A 22,936-nucleotide genomic window follows, 5' to 3' on the forward strand; every position below is an offset into this window, starting at 1 on the left:
AACTCGTTGGGGTTGAATTTATCGTTTTTACCGGCCCTCTACCAACGGAAATATCGATCGTTATTGCACATTTTTACTCACGTTGGATGAAGTTTGAAAACGGAAATGGTGCACTCATAGAAAGTCACGTGTCATTAAAAATCGCATGAAGTGCAAAATGTTATCGCCGTCGGGAGATAAATTGGATGGTTAATGCATGGTCTTAATTATCATTGCTTAAAAGTGATTGGGTTTTTTTAACAAAGCGTTCGATGTTTTTGTTGTTAAACACAGTCAAAAAATATTTCATTTAATATTCGTGCATTTAGGTAAGCAAAGTTTCACTGGATTTTCCCTCATATTTCGGTATAAGCATGGATTAACTAACTCTAAGGGATTGTTACCGCCAACTACGTATTCCGATTTATTCCTTGATTACCCTCTTCATTCCCAAATTTATAAAATCAAAACGGATGTTGATATAGCGCCATCTCTAGGTAAAAGAAATCGTTTTGGCGGATTTTAAAGGTGGCGGCGCCCAATTTTGGTAGATTTGAATTTTGAGACTTGAATCATGTTTAATAAGTAGCTTTTACAAGTGGAAAGTTTTACTTAGTTGGTATATAAATTTATATATATTTATATATATTAAAATTGAATAATGTTTTTTAATACCAACTGCTGCTTTTTATCTTAAAAATGCTTTATTTCAGACATGGTTCAGAACTTCAGGCAGGTTTATAAGTTTGAACGCTATAGAACACGTGATATTTGGTCCAAACTTTATCTCCTAGTTGGAATGAAAAATCCCTTAGAGTTAGTTAATCCTTGGTATTGGTCAGGGAGAAATTTACTGTACCGTACTGTATAGTGTACTTCCACATGATAAACTCAACCCTAGCAACTAAAAAGTGTTAACGAGAATTATCTGTTATGAAATTTTAACTTCTTTAAACAAAGGTAAAGGGGTCTTTTAGGCTGTATAATACAAGTAAATAAATGGCAAAATTCTTGGAAGAATACGTAAGATAAAGTTACGAAATACAAACGTCAACGTTGGGTCAACTCTCACACGAGGAAGATAGGCAACCTTCCTTGTAAAATACCTTTCTAACTTATTTTAACACCGGGAATTCAAACGCTTGATCACTCCCAAAACTATCAAATGCGCTTATACACACTATTATTTTACACCTTTAATCAGTTGTCTCTCCAAGCTATCATGATATGTCGGCTGTGGCTCTGCGCCTACATCCAGTTTCTCCGCTGAACTTCAATACAACTGCGTCATGTGGACAAAGATTTCAAAGCAGTTAGCCGTCAAATATCTCTTCTGTATCTATATAGGCCAGGACAGATAGGCCAAAAAAGGGCTTGACCTAGAACATTTGAACATAAAGATGAAAATTGGTACATGTGTTGTTTTTGACCCAACAAAAATTATACTAAAAGTCCCCTGCTGCAGAGCGCGAGCTTTCGCCGCCATCTTGGAAAATGGCCGCCGGGAATGCCAGCTACAATGTATCCCACGTTCTTCTTCAAAAATTATGAAAATTGGTACACATTATGATTGGAACCACATGAACATCATGGCAAAATTTTACAGCTGTGTGTTTAATAGTTTGGTCGCCATATTGGAAAATGGCCGCCGTGAATGCTAGGTACAGTATATTTCACCATGTTCTTGGAAAACTATGGAAATTGATAGGCATTATAATCAGAGCTGTGTGAACCTCATAGTAAAATATTGAAGTCATTCATGAGGAAGTTTGGCCGCCATGTTGGAAAATGGCCACCGGGAATATCATTTAGATACAGTATATTCTGCAAAAATTATAAAAATTGGTAAAAATATTGTTGAAGACCGTCTAAACATCATACTTGAATATTGAAGACGTGCTACTGATAGTTTAGGCGCCATCTTGGAAAATATATTACAGATATATTTTTTTCGATATGTCTTTATTGAGTAGATGATTTTCATGAACGTATTAAACGCCATCAAAATAACTATTTACGAGTCTAAAATATCGATCGTCTACATTCACTGTTCTTTATACAAAATGTTCTGTAGACTGCAGGTACAAATAATGAGCGTTATAAGTTCATCTGATGCCGGTACGACAATGGTGTGAATGGGTCTTCGACTTTCGCGATCGCGAACCAATCCCCACTGGTCGGCATTAAATCGTTTCGTAGCTATTGTGGGACTTGAAGATAAGCTCGGAAAAAATGTAGTTTTTCGGCGTCGGTTGTTGGATGAAGCTTAGCGAGATCAAATGAGGACTTGACAGTAAGTGTGGCAACGGTTCCATTATACGTGTAAAATCAACATAGTTGAAGCGTGTCGTGTCCATTATCACCCTAATAAGCGGCAAGAAATCTCTCTACGGTAGCAGCTATGGCTTTCTTAGATGCAATATGGTCATTAAAAAATCGCAACGAATTTGTAAGATGTTGTTTATCTGTCATTACTTTAAACCACGCCTTATCATAACCACAACCAGTTACAGCACGTAAATGAAAGAAGTGTTCTTTAAAATTTTTTATCTCAAAGGACCTGTCGTGGCGGAGGGTGCCTGAGTTCAGTGTTAGGGTTAGGGAGTTCCTTGGGTTCGCCCTTGGTTCGGACCGTTCCTTGCCCCGTTCCGTGAAGGTTTTGCTGGGCCGCTTCGTCCCCGCCCAGGTGTTGCCTTGGCTCGCCCCCGCTATTGGCAACCCTCTAGGGGTCGCGGGTGCACTATTTGTTTGGACCGTATGGCACTGTTGTGCTTGGAGGGAACTCTTCCGTCCACTCGAGCCTTCTGCTGCCTTAATCCTTCCCTGTCACCGACCACCTTCTGACTGGGCTTGCCGCTGATGGTGTCCAGCTTCTGTCACCTGCTCAAATGGCGTTTGTCGGGCCCGCTGGCTGATACCGTGTGCCATAACGGCGGTTCCGCAATTTCTATTTGGAATATGATGGGGAGGGGCGCTGATAAGGCCCCCAGCTAGGTCTGTCGCCTAATCCAGGCCTCTTACATGCAATTATTATGAAAAAATCTTCAGGATGACGATGAATATGAATGAAATGTTAGAGATTTGTCTAGAATCTAATCTTAAACAACACTAGAATGTATAAACCCCATATTAAATTATATTCTCTAATCAACATGTTGAGAATAACAGCTTTGAATAACTTTTCTTTCTTTCAGATTTTAAGGCAATAACTTTCGTGTGGCCATTTTTAAAGATGGCGTCGATAATTTCAACTTCGAGATGGCCATTTTTGTTGTTAATTACGTTAATGAAAATCATCTATTCAAATTAGGAATTTCGAAAAGATTTATATATTTTAAATATATTTAGCATTTTCAGCAGTCATTTTCGAAGATGGCGCCCAAACTATCAGTAGCACATCTTCAATATTCAAGTATGATGTTTAGACGATCTTCACCCTAATTATTACCAATTTTCATAATTTTTGAACCATATACTGTATCTAAATGACATTAATGGCGGCCATTTTCCAACATGGCGGCCAAACTATCTAATTAATATCTTCAATATTTTACTATGAGGTTCACACAGCTCTGATTATAATACCTGTCATTTTTCATAATTTTCGAACAACATGGTGAAATAAACTGTACCTAGAATTCACGGCGGCCATTTTCCAATATGGCGACCAAACTATTGAACACAGAGCTTTAAAATTTTGCCATGATGTTCACGTGGTTCCAGTCATAATGTGTACCAATTTTCATAATTTTTGAAGAAGAACGTGGAATACATCGTAGCTGGCATTCCCGGCGGCCATTTTCCAAAATGGCGGCGAAAGCTCGCGCTCTACAGCAGGGGACTTTTAGTATATTTTTTGTTGGGTCAAAAACAACCCATGTACCAATTTTCATCTTTATGTTCAAATGTTCTATGTCAAACCCTAAAAGTCCTGGGCTAATAGTTGTCTGAAGCAGTTTGATAAATTTGGAAATTTTGGGGACATGAAAAGCTATGTTTAAACCCTCGATTAAACCTCATAACAAATGTGTGTACAGAGTAGTCAGAGAACTTCAACTTTTCATTCATTCAAGTCATTTGTATTGTACATAGTTATTAGAAATTTCATGGCTTATTAATAAGGCTGAAATTACTTTAGCGGAAATGATAAATTTCATACCATACCATTATTTCTTTATAGCTCTATTTTAGAGCGATGGACAGCACTCTTAAAAACATTTTCATTTCCAACTATTCAACTGTCAAACTAACGGCACTTCTAAAAGGAGAAGAAGTGAAAAAGCTATGGGTACTCAATATCCTGGAGACAGCTTCTAGTGAGAAGGAGCTAACTGCCATTGAAGGTGAGGAGACTTGGTTATATAAATCGAATGGCCTCACAAGAGTACCTGGGGCACTGCCTGCGATTGCAGTTGTACAATATTATAGAAAAAGAGATTTTGGACTCTTGATTTCTCCTCGCGCAATCCGTCAGTCTTAACGTATACACGGTTTCTAGCGCCCCTTATACACCGAAATATTTTTCTCAAGTGCAGAACCAATGTCACTTACAGACGAATTCGTGAATTTTTCCTTAGTCTCTTCACTGACAAATGTACTATAAATCGAAAGGTAATATTAGTAAAAGTACATTCTATTTTCTGCACTGAACCTCTAAGCACGACTACGTTACTTGTATTACTGTTTCTTTTTAGAAATAATTGTCTAATTTTAAATATTCTAGCAAAATCCCCGTGCTCTTAAATTAAACATGAATGTTAACTATGAAATAAGGGCAAATAGAGCAACTTTTATTTGACCAGGTATAAATAATTTAGACAGACTGTTTTGTGCAAGATAGTATAAAACGAGGTGAACAAAGTCATATTAAATTTTTAAATGTATAAATTTGAGAGAAAACGATGATGACTAAATTTAACTAAATTAAGTCTTAAGTCTTGATACTTATCGTTAAACTTTAGGCAGACTTTAATGATTTACAGTGCTAATCGCCGGTTTAGAAGTAAGTTTATTAAGTAATTACTAGCGGAGATTACAGAAACACTTTTAATTAAAAAGGATTTCTCTTTTACCAGCTTCTTTAACTGAGATTCCAAAACATACGTTTTAAGAAATCCTTTATACCAGTTTGACAAAAGTTTGATAATGTTTTCTGACTAGTACAAGATGAGGGCAGTTTTAGGTAAAAAAAGGTGCCAAAAATTATGTGTGCCAAAAAATCGAAGCAGCGTGTAATTGAGAAGACCTTTGTAAACAAAATTTTGATTTTTCATGTTTTTTATCCATTGTTCTCTTAACTCTTGGTTACGTTGCAGAGTAAGGATGATAGCGATTTGTCAAAATTGTTACAGGTAATGTCCAAAACTCCACATTTTTACGCTATTTTGGCAAAGGCTTAGGTTCCATGTATAATAATGGTATGGTTTTATTTTAGCCTAATGGCCCTAATACAAGCTTTAATATATATTTTTTTAATTAAACATAGTAAAGCTATTACTTTGAACACCAAAATTACAGTGAAACTATTTACTTTCATTTATAACTTTTAAAGCATCTATATCGAAATGAATAATATTAAATTGGCGAAAATCCAAAATAGTAAGAAAACTACTTTTAGGTGTAAATCTACTGTATATCCAAGTGAGAGGCAGCCATGGAAATAAGGTTTTTTTTTCAACTAGTCCTCGGGACCAGTGACCCCGACATCAACAATATTCAAACTGGTCCCTGAGACCAGTTACCCCTGTGCGATTTATTTTACTACTGGTCAATTATTTATAAATATAAAATTACATGGTCCCAAATCATTTTTAATAATTTTATTTAGCCATCTTTGACTGCATTATCGTACGAAAGCCAAAAGATTATCTATTTTCAACCAAAATTATCGTACGCTCCAGCGGTGTTCTGATTGACCTAGCAATTATACTAAAATCGGTACAACTTACAAGGGTCCTGAAGGAGATGGACAAATAACGTCTCCAAACGTTTCTTTCATCCTGCCTTTTGACTTAAAACATGAATAATTTCATCCTATTTCACCTTTTTCTTCCTCTAGCGAGCCTTTTGTGCCCAGATTAGTTAGATTTCCCTCTAAATTATCGTACGCCGAAGCCGAATTATCGAGTTTAGCCTACTAGTACAGCGTCATAATTATAGTAACTCTTAAAATTATCGCATTGTACTATAATTATCGTACGTCTGGCAACGCTGTACTGATTACTACTAACCTGACACTACGACTAGGAGTAGAGATAATAGATAGTTTTCACACATGGAGGATTAATACCATTTACACCAGAAAGCCGGGCTATCTGGAGGACAAAAACCCGTCTGATTTTGTCCTCCAGATAGCCCGGCCTCCTGGTGTAAATGGTATGAATCCTCCATGAGTGAAAACTATCTATTAGGAAATAAGATTAAGACTCCTTGCAATGAGAAAGGAGTCGAAATTTTACGAAAACCTTTAATTAATAAACTGGTCCCCTTTCAATATTTATCAAAGTTTAGAATTAATAAACAAGTCCCTAGGACTCGTGACCCTCGGTTTTTGAATAAAAAACTAGTCTGAGTAATTAATAAAGTGGTTTTGGACCTGTAAACCTGTGTTATTTCCATGGCTGGTGAGAGTAGGGTAGCGGGGTAATGTAGGTGTTTCGCTCATGTTTTTGCCAAACGACTGTGATCGGAGCGGCGCCGAAAACTAATACTTTTAAAAATTAGTTAAAAATAGTTAAGTTGTTAAAACTATCAATTTATATATATATTTGAAACCGTAGTTTAAGGTTGAATCTGATTTTAAAAAAATACAAGCTTTTCATTATTAGTCAAAAGATTGATTCTATCCCTTTAAACAGAACTATAGGTGTTAGATAACAAAGCGCTTTAGAACATATTTCTGGTGACCAAGGAAAAAAATCTAATAGCAGACATTTTTCCCCAAATTAAAGACGACCAAAACTACTTTATATGGCTTGACTTTACTATAAATAGGAAGTATATACTTATTGATTTTCAAGGTATATACTAGGTTTTTGGGTTAAAGGTCTTAGGTAACAGGAAAGGATCGAGTTTCTAGGGAAGCACGTACGAGAAAAGGCTTCACTGTTTTCGTTTTCCACTTGGTCAGTCCACTTTCCTCTTTCTTGTGGCGCACGGTGGAGTTTCGCATCGTCAGAGGCTAACTAGTTCTGAGGGATAGCTCAATTGATGAGGCGGTGAAACAAAGCGAACCCCACTTCCTCCCTCTCCTCCATTATTCTCGCTCTTCTGATAAAGACGACGATGAAAGAGTAAGAAATAGAGAGAAATAAGTTGGGATAGACTGTCTTGATGACTAGAACCCCTTTGTCTTAAGATCGATTAGAACTCAGAGTAACATATCCATCTTTAAAAGAGCAAAGAGGATTGGAAAAAATTCAAAATCTTTTCTAATTTCTTTAAGTGTCCATATTTATTATAAATTATCATATTGTAAATTTTAATTATCAACCGTAATCAAATTAGGCATTGCAAAATTAATTTTTATCAAAAGATTTATGATCAGCGCCTTTCCAACAAATTGCTCAGTTCATCATCAAACCTCAAATCGCCTATTAAAATAACTCGCACTATTGCTGTCTTCTTTGTGTGTAGCTTAGTCTTGATTCAAAGTTTGTCATATTTTAAACACTAATAATATACCGTCACTAAAAATTTTTGCAATTATCATAAAACTATATTTATTTTATTCATGACAGTATTTGAGTCGCACCATTTCAACTTCTGCTTCAAAATCTGTGCAATATCATCGATTTCGCAAGGGTGCAACAAAAACTTAACAAAGACTAAAAAAAAAAGAAAACTCTGAATATACACATCATTCTGCTAGTGCCGTAGAGACCCATTGCCCTCACTCTCAGTCTGCCCAGTCTTTTCTATTTGGTCGTAATAAGATTAATTACTTATTCTCAGACAGCATAAAAAAAGGAATAAATGATATAAAAAGTAAGGGATTCTATCTCTCCTGCCTGCCTTTCCTTATGCGGTCGTAGCTCCGATAATTTGACTATCTGATGCCCGCACGTCTTTTTCTCAACTACAATTTTTGCCTTGTCTTGAGTTTGAAAAAGAACGGAATATTTCTTAATGAGCATTTTGAGATGGTTAAATTCGATAAGAAGAATATACGTATATCCATGATTGGAGTGATGCTGTCTTTTGCATGCTGCATGTATCTAAGGACGACTTTACATTAGTGGCTCAACGAACTGGTTAATTATAAACTAATTAATAGTATTATCATGGGGTTTACAAGAAAATAACTTCATTATCCGTGTATATATATACACACACACATATATACTAACGAGATAATTTAAAGCGATATTATTAAACTCAATTCTAATTAGAAATTAATTATTGTAACATGAAATTTAAGTTGATAAATTTTGAAATTATGAATCGACATAAAAAGGGAATAATAACTAGGCGAGCCATTTTTTGGTCCGTGATTTTGAGTTGTTGAAATAAAATGTATTCTTAACAGTGGTTTCCCACGACAGCTAACATTTGACCTGATCGACTTGAAACGAGGCTACGTTTAGTTCACACAGATTGAAGAATCACTGATTTGGGAAAATGCCATTCTGGTTTGTTAAGGGCTTTTAATAAAGCGTCTTTGCTGTTTGTAAAGTACATAGATATGAAAAAGTATATCCGAAATATATGATAAAATATTTTCAATGTTATTTTTACAAATCCAAATACATGGAAAGACATCACTTTGTGTCACTGTCTAAGACATCACTTTGTGTGGCTGTGTAAGACATCACTTCTTTGACTCTTAAAAACATCACTTTGTGTGACTGTCTAGGACATTATTTCGTGTGACTGTTTAAGACAACCCTTTGTGACTGTTTAAGACAACCCTTTGTGACTGTTTAAGACAACGCTTTGTGAGTGTTTAAGACAACACTTTTTGACTGTTTAAGACAACGCTTTTTGACAGTTTAAGACAACGCTTTTTGACAGTTTAAGACAACACTTTTTGACTGTTTAAGACAACGCTTTGTGACTGTTTAAGACAACGCTTTGTGACTGTTTAAGACAACGCTTTGTGACTGTTTAAGACAACGCTTTGTGACTGTTTAAGACAACGCTTTGTGACTGCTTAAGACAACGCTTTGTGACTACTTAAGACAACGCTTTGTGACTGTTTAAGACAACGCTTTGTGACTGTTTAAGACAACGCTTTGTGACTGTTTAAGACAACGCTTTGTGACTGTTTAAGACAACACTCTGTGACTGCTTAAGATCACTTTGTGTGAACATCTGCGGCTATGTTTCGAGACCTACAAGACTATAGCCTGGCACTTATTCACTGCGACAGTGGATTGCTATTTAACTATGGTTTTAAAATTATATGTAAAATCAAGTGTAACATTTACGATGATTGAGCATATACTAGAAATAGTGCATCATACAATTTAAAAGCAAGGATAATGGAGAATAATATAGGATCAAGAATTTATTTACTAAGTAAGCCCCACCCCTTTCTTGTCCGTCATTGCTCTGCGCTTTCTTATTGGATCCCGTGGGTAGGTCATACAGACGCGATTGCCGAATAGAGAAAAAAACCTCTAGCAAAGTAAACAGAAAATGGAGGCTGCCAGCGGTGCTGAAACGGTTAGGGAATAGTTTTTAATTGCCATTAACAAGTTAGTTAAAGGTTTTGAACCTAACTTAATGGATTTTGAATACTTGTCTCTACGTGAAAATCGTTCGTTCTATAATTGTTTTTAAATCGAATCAAGTGTACTATACTTATAATGTCACGAGTGCCAAAAACCATACCAAGGCTTAACGAAAAGGTAAAAGAGATAGATGGTGGAAGACATAGAGTAAGATAAAATATTAAGTCCCGCCTTGGTTTCCAGCCTCCCCCCACCCATGAGGGGGGATTGTCGACTATCACGCGCGCACCGGACGCCTTTTTAGGCCTTCTTATTGTAAATTCCTTCTTGGTAGGATATAAAATTCCAGCTTAATTTAGGGTTAATATGCAAAAACAAAGATACGTTATGTGACGGAATAACTCCCTGGGTTTAATTTTAATCCCATAATAGTTAAAGTTTTCACCGCTTAATGCACTGCGGTAAATTAAATTAGGTTTGATAAAACCGCAAAACGACGCATCTATCTGGATTTTTAATGCCTCACTTTTAAGCGAGACTATTCAATGGGGTGTTTCGGTCTTGTTGTGAAAATGATGTGATCCAAATCAAATTGAATCGTCAAACGAATCACAATGTTTCAAAATCTACACCTGATTTGAAACAAATATATACTACACTATACGGATTCACTGTCAAAGAAGCCCCTAATGTAGCTTCTTACCCCATTTCCTAACATATTTGTTCTCTCGACTAAGAACTGAATCCATCGCATTAATATAAATACGGGCACTTATTTCGAATAGGGCCGAAAATTGTCAGGTACCAGGTGCAACTCTTTGGGAAAAACCATTTATACGATCTTTGGATGACTCCAGGAGAATCTTTTAGTAATGACCCAAGGTTCTATACAGATGTTTAAACATTAATGGGGGAGCTCAGCAACGCTCTATTCCGTACATGGATAACCTATTTTTGAGACTAGGGCAAACGTGGTGTGCTGGTAAACTGTCCCGTATCACCATTAATATTATAGAAATCACTTCAGAATATAAAGGTTCCCTGCTCCTTCTTTCTTTATAAAATGCTATATTTTTCTTTAATCATAGTGAACTGGGAAAAATAGGCTATCATTTATAGTTCTACAAACTTTATAACAGAAACAAAAATAATTCGAAAAAGCCATTAAAGTATATTGAAAACATTATCGGATTGATATTGTTAACTCTTTAGGATTTGGTAAAATATTCATTATTTTCCAATATTTCGACGGTTTACCGGCCATTGATAACTGTTTTTAAGAGTCAATTCTATATACATCCATAGTTAATCTGTATCTTTCAATATTGACTTGAAATTGAGGGAGAGAACTTCAACCACAATCAAATTGAATTATGTCCGAAACAATTTCTTTCAAAAATCTTATTTTATCATTTAAAACATCTACATCTAGCTTTAGTACGTTTAATTAAATACTTAAGTATAAGGTCTGACTACATTATTTGCACTGGTAAACGTAATTAGAATCCCTGGATGTCTTTATGTAAAGTTATATCCAGAACAAAATTGGGTAACATTTTCCTCCATTACTTATCTTTCCGAATTTACTAACTGCAATAAGAATACCATAATCTATGCTTCGAAATCGATTTTCGCGTTTTAGTTGCCAACCAGGCCTGAGTACGTTACACGATAACTCCAGTTATTATCGATATGCACCAAAAGATAAATTGTCCAAAATGTATCCGAGCACTTCGGTAGTAGTAGTTCTTATTATTAAGAATATGAGAAGGCGCAGGAAAACTGGTGAAAGGTAAAAGCTGATAAGCCTTAGTGAATAACTGGAACAACTTTATACGGAAGTAAAACCTAGGCGGACGGTTACTTAATGAACCTTTCCATAGAAAATAAAATAGTCCTGGCCAACTAATACCGAATGGAAGACGAAAAACCTTTTCCAATAGTGAGGCGTGGCAGTGTTTGCAGAAAAGAGACCGTTTGCTAGATTACCCGTCATGAATACCTTTCTGGACAATCAATACACTTAGCCGCCTATAGTAGCGAACTCTTAGGTAATACGAATTAATTAAATTCTTCCATGAATGTTAGATTTAGCTCAAAACATATTTTAATTTTTTTTCCGAAATACTGCGAGGCGTATTGAAGGGGCCAGTTTGTAATGTTCATAAGAGTTATTTTTCTTCCAAATTTGAAGAAGACCAAACGCTCAGTTTTTTCGTACTGTATCCGAGACATCTGCTGTTCAACGTTCGTTGGCAATATCAATAAATTCATTTTGACATTATATGCACTTCGGTCTTTTCCCTAAATAATGGACCTCCGGTAACAGTCTCTTCTCTCGTTTACATAATTCTAACACCGGTAGTAAGACGTTTTTAACCAAGAAGATGTGAAAGTAAATATATTTCTTACATTTCTCCAAAAATGAATGACCAGGGAAGTGAGCTGTTAGACTATGGGGATACGGCGCAACCCTTTCAAATAAAGGGGAGCTAGGAAAGTGTTTAACTACAATTTTAGAAACGAATGGCTAGGAAGTAGTGTGTTAAGAAAAGCCTAGAGATTATGTTTAACATTTCATCGACAGAAAATGTGTTTTTGTCAAGTTAGACGCGAGTGCTAATTCAATGCTGTAAAATTTTAATTGAAAATCTGCTTTTTATTACCAAAATCACTTTTGTTCAAGGTTTAACATTAGTGAAATTGATACCTTTGCCGTATTTCAGCACTGTGCACTCAAAGATTCACAAATTTACGCGCGTGGTTGACGATAATCGTGAAATCGACTGTTATTCTTCACGATAACTTTGACAAATAGGAATTTGTGACTTGTCCTAACTAGTGCAGCAAATAATCATTTGAAACACATTTAAAGTTGTTTTCTAATAATCTAAAATAGTTTCAAAATATTTCACTGATGAAGTTAGTTGAACTTGCGATAAAGTCGGATAAAGTACAGAGAAAAATAAGCTTATTCTTCAGATTCATATTCCATTATATTACGCGATTCATTGTTAAAAATGTGTTTATAGAAAAATAACTATTTACCTCAAACCGCCTTTCAGTGTCGCTGATTATTTTGTACGGGAATTTCCTCTTAGGAATATTTTCTGAAAAGAAATTAAAAAATTTTGAAAAATGATTAATTTTGCACACTTTTAAAAAAAATGAGAAATTGAAGGGGTTTGGTGTGAAAATCTCGGGGGAATTTCCTAAAACAGAAAATTAAAAATAAAATCGATACGGTCGGCAGCCTGCTCTTAACGTCCAGGTGTCGGATACTTAATTTATTCGATAGGGAATACAGATTTACAAAAATTTTAAAGTTAATAGATTGCGATTTCAACAATGTAAAGATTTTTCTTGAAATTTCTTCCAAAGAAAGAAAAACACTTGAAATTACAACTTGGGTTTATGTTGTAGCGAATAAAAATTTTAAAACTGGTTAACATTCGAAACCAAAAGTTAAGCAAATTATTTATTATTTAAGCTTACATATGCTTAGTTTAAAATGTGTTCGAGCAGTCAATCAAGAATATAGTAAGACAAATTAGTTTAGATTTCTAATAGCTTTTTGGACTTTCACGAGTGTCCAGCCTCTTGCTATAGTCTCCCTTGCTAATCTTTTAAAAAGCGCTAGGAATTAATTTTGAACCTGGCGATAGCTGTGAAATTGGAAGGAACCCAGTGTTGCTGCTACTTCCCCTCATTAATAATTTGTCAAAACTCAATTCGTCCCCGCCATTTCAACAGCGTTGCAAATTTCCTTGACTTTAGTTAAGAATCGCAGGATTCTGCCCTATATACATGTATGTATACATTCATTTTCTATAGCTTTAAACGTGGTTGCATATACAGGGTGGCTTCGGTATTTTTGGCCAATAGCTTCTATGGGATAGTATTATTCCACTGAAAATAGTATGTTTCCTACCATATTGTGTTGCAGGATTGATAACGTGAATAATAGATATGTAATGCAATAGACTGCTGTAATCGAAATAATGTTTAACGTATTGCCTAAAGTTTAAAGGGAGGGTGAAGTAGAAAATCAAGTAATTTTTTTTATCGATTTTTCTACTAATTATAAGACCAGTCTGCATAGTCAAACATTCAGGAAATACTTCCGAATGATTTTAAAATTCAAATTAGGTTCAGATTTTAAGGATAATTTTAAAGAAGGTCCTCCGACCAATCTCGTAATGCCTTGCCTTTTTATTAACAAATTTCTCGTGGCACGCTCCATGTCTCGCGCTATGATTATCACATCGCGCGCGAATTTTATCAAATCTCTTGATAAATTTCATTCAACACGTAACATGCCACGAGAATTTTGTTAATAAAAAGGCAGGACGTTACGCGATTGGCCGGAGGACCTTCTTTAAAATTATCCATAAAATCTGAACCTAATTTGAAATTTAAAATCATTCGGAAGTATTTCCTGGATGTTTGACTATGCAGACTGGTCTTATAATTAGTAGAAAAATCGATAAAAAATCACTTGATTTTCTACTTCACCCTCCCTTTAAACTGTAGGCAATACGTTAAACATTATTTCGATTACAGCAGTCTATTGCATTACATATCTATTATTCACGTTATCAATCCTGCAACACAATATGGTAGGAAACATACTATTTTCAGTGGAATAATACTATCCCATAGAAGCTATTGGCCACAAATACCGAAGCCACCCTGTACAGAGTAATGTCAGTTCTACTATGCAAACGTCATACCATAGAGTAGTGTCGGTAGAGGGTGGGAGTAGCCTGTGTATCCCTCCCTCTAGGCGCGCTTTTGTAAGAGGGGATACTGTACGCGCCTGGTAGGGGGGATGACACTTAGCTAAGAGATAGAAGGGTATGACGTTTGCATACGTAGAACTGACATCTAGCTCTAGCTCAGTGTCATCCCCCCTACCAGGTGCGTACAGTATCCCGTCTTACGAAAGCGCGCCTAGAGGGAGGGATAAACAGTCTACTGCCCTCTCTACCGACACTACTCTATTGGTTAATTTTTGTTTGCTTATTTTAAGACAATCGAAAATGAAACCAACTAAACAGTAAGGATTGAGTTGGAATGTCCGAACGTATAAAGCTAGGTAAGCATTGGTCCAAGAGAAATAATATGGTCCATCTTAAAGGAAAGTTTCAGGTAAATTAACATATAACATTACACCTTAAATAACGGAAAAATATATAAAAAAAATTAAAGGGTCACTTAAAACAAAATAATTATGATTTAACTAGTCTTGAAAAGGAATACTACTTTGCCATCATTGCTTTAGTGGCGTCTATTCTAAGACCATTAACAACCCCCGGGACTCGTAACGCAAGCTTTCTACTTTTCATGGTTTAATTCTGTTACGCGCGATCCTAGCGACCCTTGCGGTATATTTAGAAAACATTTAGGGGGTACCGAATTTTCGGTTTACAGGTTCCTCTTTGCTATTTAAAAATGGCGGATCACAACGAAGAAGATGAGAATGAAAATGTTACCGTTTACATATTTTTTTAACTAACATATTGCCAGAAGTGAGATGAGACTAGAAGTGAAGGGCTCTAGCATTGGTAATAGATCCTGGCACTAGTGAATAAATTTGAGGATTTTATACCGCTTCAATCGCGCCTACACTAGAGAGAAAAAAATTGTTCGAGTTCCAAAAAAATTTCTTACCCCCTTCCCCTCAACCTAAAGCGGCGAAACACGGACGCGGGTGTTTGAATCTAGTTCGGCCGTCTACCACCGCGAGCGTCTCACGTTTTGGAGGGGAAATTCTGAAACCGCCACCAGAGGGCCAACCGTTGGTGTGTTATCAAGAATATTCACTTTCGCCGAGTGAAGAATTTGGTTAGCTCAGTACTTCTAGTCTCATCTCATTTCTGATATTGCAGATATGAAGCTAATTAGCGATATATTATTTTGCTGTTTAATCATAATTGTACATTAAACCGTTGCGGCCTCGGCCTCCGAATTTAGAAGAAGACGATTTTATTTCTTTTTTTTTTTTAAGCGATATCCGGAACCGGAAGTTCTGTACATCCTATAAGTTTCTATCCGTTGCCGCTTGGTGGCACAATTGTCGCGAAAACAGCCGTAACTCCTAGAGGCGGAAATTTCAAAACAAGGTTCTTATTGCGTTGCGATTCCCGGGGGTTGTTAATGGTCTTAGATCTATTAAACCAAATCTCTTACCCCTACCTTACCCTTATCATAAATGAATAACAACAATAAGTGGGACAGTATACATTATATCCTTCCAACACTCGAAAGTGTCTTTTTTAAGACGAACGAGACAAAAACGGACTGATCTAGGACTATCTACCTTATAGTTAGGTCCTATTAACACTTGGAATGATATTGGCTCTTATGGAAATAGTACACCACTAAAATCGCAGAGTAGTTTATTGGACTCGCTTAGCGGACTCTATCGCGTTTATGTTTAAGTTTAAGACGAACAACGCATGATAAGTATACTGAAAACCAATAAATATGAATAGAAATCTATTTTGCGCCCTGTAACTACAGCGTGTGTTAGTAAAGACTGTAAAAATGTAGCTTCAAAATGCGATGAAGCTGGATCTATTGAAAATTAGCCAAGGGTTAAGGTGTTAGTTACTATACCGATGACAATCTCGACGGTTGGCGAAGTATAGTAGTATAGGCGCGTAACACGTGCGTAGGGCTACTAAATATTCCGCTTACGGAATATTGTAATTCCGTTTCCGGACTTTGCGAATCGCTCTGAAACAAAGTCTCACTTATTGTTATTATCAGCTTATGCTGTGAGAATTCAACCAATCCCGTAGGGGTAAGAAGTTCGATTTAGCAGTCGCCACCAAACCAATCGTGACGCAGTAGTCTTCGTTTTTAAGACTAAATGCTTATTATTTTGTAAGAAGAGATCATTAATTTTTTTAATGTTTTTCTTTTTATATTATTTTTTGTAAGGTATAATAATATGTTACCTGACCTTTTCCTTTAACTTTTAAGGCAATACTGAGTGTATTTCCATCATTTCAAATTACTACCCTAAACGGATGAAATTTTTATACTTCGGGTTTATCTCCTTTATCTTATGAAAGCTGCATTTTATGCGAATATCGTTTACACATAATAAAGTGACGGTACCAAGACTTCCCTATTATGGAGTAGAAAGGAGTATGGCCCCCAATCCACTTTACATAATGGCGTTCAAACCGTAAACTGGCACTTACGGAAGAACCCCTCTAATTTTAAACACCCCTCATCTCTAAGTGTATTCGCGATGGGCTGTGTAATTAAGAATGATGCTACGTTGCGAGACTTATTATGGAAATCGTGAATCTATTCAGTCTACCCTATAATATTGAACAACAAACAACCGCAAGTTAAAGAACGACTGCCTCCGCAAATGTAGAAAATAAATCTAGCTTTTGCAAGTATTATGTTACTATACAACGCATTACATTTCCAGAAACGCTTAAAGGGTATGAGAAGCTTCGTTTGAAAAACCTCTGATTTATATAGCAAAAGATAGAATTAATTACTGTGAGTTCAAAAATATCAAGCTTTAAATTCTACGATTTCTAGTTATTTGGTAATATGCATTTGAAAATGCTTCATATGAAATTATTTAAAATCCACTTTTTAAGAAAGGCTAAAACGCTTTCTTGTTTTTGACGTCACACACGCGAGATGGTGCCACTCTCTCCGCAGGGGAGAAGCATGGACAATTGGACAGAGCTCGAGACGCGTATAGGATTCCCGCGCTTTTTTCCTCAACGTCATAGTGATGTCATAAAACAGCCGAACAAGCTCGACAAGACAAAATGATTTATATATCGAAACTGAGTTTTCGTGATTTTCCAATGGATTTTAAAAATAGAAACTTTGGTTCAATTATATTAAAAACTTTATATTTTGAAAGTAGAGACTTGAAAGTCTAATATAATACCACTTTCGTGCTAAATTATGATATGAAATTGTAAATTCTCATACCCTTTAATAATGGAAGAAAAATGTTGTACAACATTTTACAAAGAAAAGATGCAGAAAATGTTTCGTGGATTTCGTATGGACCGCAAGACGACCTTACATTGCGATTGTAATATACAATAGACACCTTCTAAAAAATCTGCAATTTAAACAGTACTATACGTCACAATGTTAAAAACTGACAAAAGTGGGAACTAAAACAGTCTTATTAACAACCTGGATATAATCAATGCAAATAATATTTAAAATTTATTCCCTGATGTAGTTATGGATGTAGTTATTCACGTTTCTATGGATTTCATGGAAAGAAAAAATATATATAACAAAATGACGTTGTTGTTAATATAAAACAAAAAAATGTGAATTATTTACTTTCATGAGTAAATTACATTTATTCCTCGTTTCCTTATATAAGTATCATACCTTTTCGTTTGCGTACCAAGGTTTACTGGTTAAAAGTCATTTCTACGCTTACGCTGCACTCCCCGCCACTGCCAATTACTTTAAAATCAAATTTGCATATTATAAGTTTTTAGTGCTACTTAGAAAATGCAATGGGTATATTGTGCGAGCGATGTGCTTCCAACGTTTAAGGGAATTACACATCATATATTTGATATTCTACTTAAAGTGATTTATGTTCGCGCCTTCTGAACTTCAGGCGAGGTTTTTTCTTAAGGTTAATAACAACAAAAGTATATTCAATGACACTAAATTTTCTTGAATCCAGGTAGGTGTGGGACAAAATTGATTAGTACATTAGTTAGAGGCTCGATAATGTTTCAAATATTTAAGACTACTCTTAAGCCCGTGGACAAGTTTATTAAAGGATTGAATAAACCCTTGAAGTGACAAATTTCACAATTTCGTTTGGCAAAAAAACTAAATCCATCAACTTACTGGTCTATTGAGGGTTTTCGCTATGTCTATGGTATTTCCAAAGCAACGTTACTGCGACTTATCGCCTCACATTGAGAAAAGGCTTTCTATACATTTAGATGCTAAGATGTATACGAAAACTGGTTCTGAGGACGAAAAACTGGTGAGTCACGGACAATATATACTCAATTCTTTATTTCCAGGATGAGTTTAAAAGTGATTAAACTCTTCTTAATACTGAAATTCAAAACCGGCCACGTGCCACGATTTTTCAACTATCAAAACAATCATTTTTACCAGTCCCTTTTACGATTGAAATATCCATGGAATCGCGTGCACTGCCTTTGCACTTGCACCACAGGTCTACTAAATAACTAAGTAAATAAATAACCAACTGGGTATCAGCGTATAACACCGTTGGCTATTACCACAACTATACGAAGCACTACCTAAATTCATTTCCTAGTATCTGCATTGTGCAAGAGTGCCGCGTTTGATTTAGGAACCCGCTGGTAAAGGTCTTTAAGGTTTCACACACCACACCAAAACATTCATAACCCTAAATCAATGCATATCCTCAAAACGTAACCACATAAATTTTGCGGATCTTCGAGAAAAGCTATTCCAAAATATTATATTTGTAAAATCATATGCCTTGAAGTAGGGCTGTGCGAATAGAACGTTATTGAGGTTTTGTGATTCTACTGAACAATCTTGTAAAACAGTTATGATTTAACACTTTGCATGATACACCATGTGATTTTGAACTTTCTCACGGAAGACTTCAATGTGTACCTAACTCTGTTATATTTCCCCTTTGGGAATGGCAGAAAATTTTGCTAACGGTGAATGTGAATGACTCAGCTTTTGCGTTCCCGAAGTGGAAATTTCTTGCACGCGTTTGACTAAATTTCAAGATTTAATATATAATTGCAACTAGTAAACAGCATTGCGAGGAGGTAAGCCTCTATTACTTCCGAGGTTTTAATTTGAAGAGAGATGTTAAGTAAAACGTTAGACATAATAGTTAATTTGTTTACTTTTAATTTTGGTTTATTTCGAGCATATTTTCACTAACTTTTTAACTATCATCTTGCTTACTTTCAATATGTGGTTATAAGTTTATTATTTTATTTTTTTAACTGTAGAGTAAGAAAATAGGGATGTTCCACGTTTCTCACCCATTCAATCCCAAATATTTCATTCTTCATATCATTTAGATTTGGTTACCATGCATAGCATTTTAGATGCAAGATCTTGAAACACTTTCTGTTACATTCTGCTCTTATAATTCTTCTTGTAATGCCATAAGAAAAGGAAACCGCACAAAGGCCGAGCCGCTATAGGTGTATATTTCTCTCGTGCCAAGAAACACCGCAACTGGCAGAGCGAGTCGACCTCCATCTCGCGTTGCCACTTGGCGTGAGAGAACAAGCATAATATGACCAGAGAGAATTTATAATAGGGAGTCGAAACCTAGGAATATTATGTAGCTCAAAAGTCACGTGATCAACAAAACTGGCCAGGTCTATTTCCGGTATAATTTTTTGTGGCCCCTCCCTCCAGGATGGTTCTAGAATGTTGCGGGATGGTCTCTCGAGGAGATGGACACTACCTTTTTAGGGAAAGGGAAACGTCCAACTTAAAATAACTCCAAATGGCTCCAGTCGCACTCGAAATCGCGAACTCTTATTGGGTAATTGTACAACCAATAGCGATTGAGGCCAAACTTTAAAATCAAAGGAGTGTCATGTGACCGGACATTTACCTGGCCAGTTTTAGCGTCGCTGTCTACTTGTTTGAGCTACATTATATTTGCCACTGTCAAGGGCAAGAGTTTCCACTCCCTATTATAAATTCTCTCTGATATAACGGCCCCTCTATAACCCTATAGTTAGAATCAAGTAAAAATTCAAATTTTTTTCTGTCTGTATATACAACATTCAGTTGCACAACATAGCCTAGGAATAAAACCCTGCTAGGCAAACCACTTCCTTTAAAGTCTATCTTACCTCCTATGGTTAGTTAATCCATGGTTAACTTATAACGCCAATAGTCTCGTGCCTGATATCGTCTGAGAGAGAGAGCCTTCGTTATCACCTGTTGTTAACGAATATAAACACTTGGTTTCTTCAGCACTGTAAGCTAATACGCTTGGGGTTTCCATAGGAACGCTTCTGTTTTGAATATTCTGAACGATGAAACCGCCAACATGCATAAACCGTCCCTGTTTATACTTCTATAACATTACAGTCCGTTGCAACCTTAGAATTGGTTAATATACAACTGAAAACTCAATTGACAATTAATAAAGACATCCTTTCCAACAGTGTCACGCGATATTGTTGTATATTCATAATAAAATGACATATAGCGTTTTAACAACGCTTCCACCTGTTTTCTTATAAAAAATCCCCCCAGTAGTCGATATATATCGACTTCTGTCGGGTAATGACAGAGATAGTATGCTCTATGCGTAGCTTTAGAATAAGACTAACAAACTTCATTTTCTCTTAAGGCAAGCCTACCTTCTTTGTATTAACAGTGCTAACTGCGAGAAAAGTTGAGTTTTATTTTTATTTTATTTATTATTCTTCTTCTTTTTTTTCAATATAACGTTGGTACTGTATAAAAACGCAGGGATTGCCTGATTATATGCACTTTTAGCCACACATTGTATATGGTTTTACCAGAAGTAAGTTGAGACTGAAGTACTGAGCTAACCAAAATCTTCACTTGGCGATAGTGAATATTCTTGATAACACACAAACGGTTGGCCCTCTAGTAGCGGTTTCTGAATTTTCCCTCCAAAACGTGAGACGCTCGTGGCGGTAGACTAGATTCAAGCACCCGCGTCTGTGTTCCGCGGCTTTAGGTTGAGGGAAGAGGGTAGGAAATTTTGTGTAGGCGCGATGGAAGCGGCATAAAATCCTCAAATTTGTTCACTAGTGCCAGGATCTACTACTACTACCAATGCTAGAGCTCTTTACTTCTAGTCCCATGTTACTTCTGGTTTTACTTATATCTTGAACTTTTACAAGACTGGCGTGCTCTGAATATTTTATAGTATTTCTTTTGCATTTCGGTTTCCTATCACTCGCCTTTCCCTGTATTGACGAGTTAGTCATCAAGTTCCAAGCGACGAAAACTTAACTAAAAGAGTCCTGCAATTATAACTAAATGGGGAAGGCGGGGAAAAAATGGTCATGATAGATTGTCAAAAGTAGATTAATTCGAATGTTTCGAGTAAGATTCGATATAGTCGGTACTGCAATAAAAAAGCTATAAGTAATTTCGGAGGCTTATACTAAAATCAAACAAGACTAAGGTACAAACTAGGCATAGCCATCTTCGACCTATAGCAAAGATAAGCCAGTCAGCAAATTCCAAGCGTTGGAAAGTTAGGAATATTGTGACATAAAGTGAATGTTGGGTTGTTTCATCATTTTCACTTTCATATCGAATATTTGCGTCTATTGAAAACCGGATTATTTGTTCTAATATTGAATTAAACTATCAGTGACTATCAAAATGTGGAACATAGTAGGTTAAGATGAATCACAATTTTTTGATATCTTTCACTTAAAATATTTTCTAAAGAAAAACGTAAATAGTAGCTGTATGAAACTTTTGACAATATTGATTATGAGATTGTAGCGTTTTAGGATGTTTTGCCTAACGTCATTTTAATATGCCAATAACTATGGAAAGGAAATATGGTTACGCCCCTTTGGTGTAAATTTAGAAATTGGAATCTAACTTGATCTATATTATTTTTGATTTTGATTGTATCTAAAGAGTACATCGACTTTAATATATTGCCAATTGATCATGTTAACGTTAAATTTTAAGCGAGCTGATGACAGATAAGGCTAATAATTAAGGCTCCTGATTGATACATAGTCACGCAACTCAATACTTTTTCGCTATGCAATGTGAAACAAATGGAAAAGTTGTTGCTTGCTTTTAAACGAACCCTACTTTAATGCTAATTTTCAAGTATTGGTCCTTATTGAAGCAGCGCCGCCGCTACTGCAGACGATAAATTTTCGGCAACTTAACCCGAGTGCCATTTTTGGAGGTCCAAAGCCGTACCCCCCCCCCCCTAGTATTGGCAAGTATTTTTTTAAATTGATTGCTGGCTGCTACTCTCTCCGATTTAAGAAACAGAACATCTGTAAACTTTATAATTTTGGTTGTGGCAAACTCAATTGCCTTAATTTCAATAACTCTTAAGTTAAATTGCAAAGTTTAATTTCTATACGTGGATGAAAAAAAACCCCTAAAAAAATACAGCGTAGACGCTGCAATTCATAAAATTGTGCCCTTTAGTTCTCTAAACTGCTAAGCAGACCAAAACCACAGACCCACGCCCCCAAACGCGCGCACGAATGTGATCGAGTTAACTTTGCCAATCCTCTCTCCATAAA

At 35.9% G+C, this 22,936-nt stretch overlaps 1 protein-coding gene across 6 annotated transcripts in view; it reads right to left on the reverse strand.

Moving 5' to 3' along the window:
• The window catches only part of LOC149687029 (uncharacterized), a 219,674-nt gene that overhangs the window by 45,163 nt on the left and 151,575 nt on the right, over nucleotides 1–22,936 (reverse strand). For 4 of the 6 annotated variants that reach the window (XR_016383602.1, XM_089869546.1, XM_089869544.1 and 1 more), the window contains one exon: nucleotides 12,702–12,763. The exons of the other annotated variants lie outside the window; for them this stretch is intronic. The gene's annotated coding sequence lies outside the window, so the exon portion shown is untranslated. The remainder of the gene's footprint in view (nucleotides 1–12,701; nucleotides 12,764–22,936) is intronic. 6 annotated transcript variants of the gene reach the window in all.

The sequence above is a fragment of the Phalangium opilio genome, unplaced genomic scaffold (genome assembly GCF_054372755.1).
Source record: "Phalangium opilio isolate 3A_F unplaced genomic scaffold, DU_Popi_V2 ptg000031l_1, whole genome shotgun sequence".
Lineage (NCBI taxonomy): Eukaryota > Metazoa > Arthropoda > Arachnida > Opiliones > Phalangiidae > Phalangium > Phalangium opilio.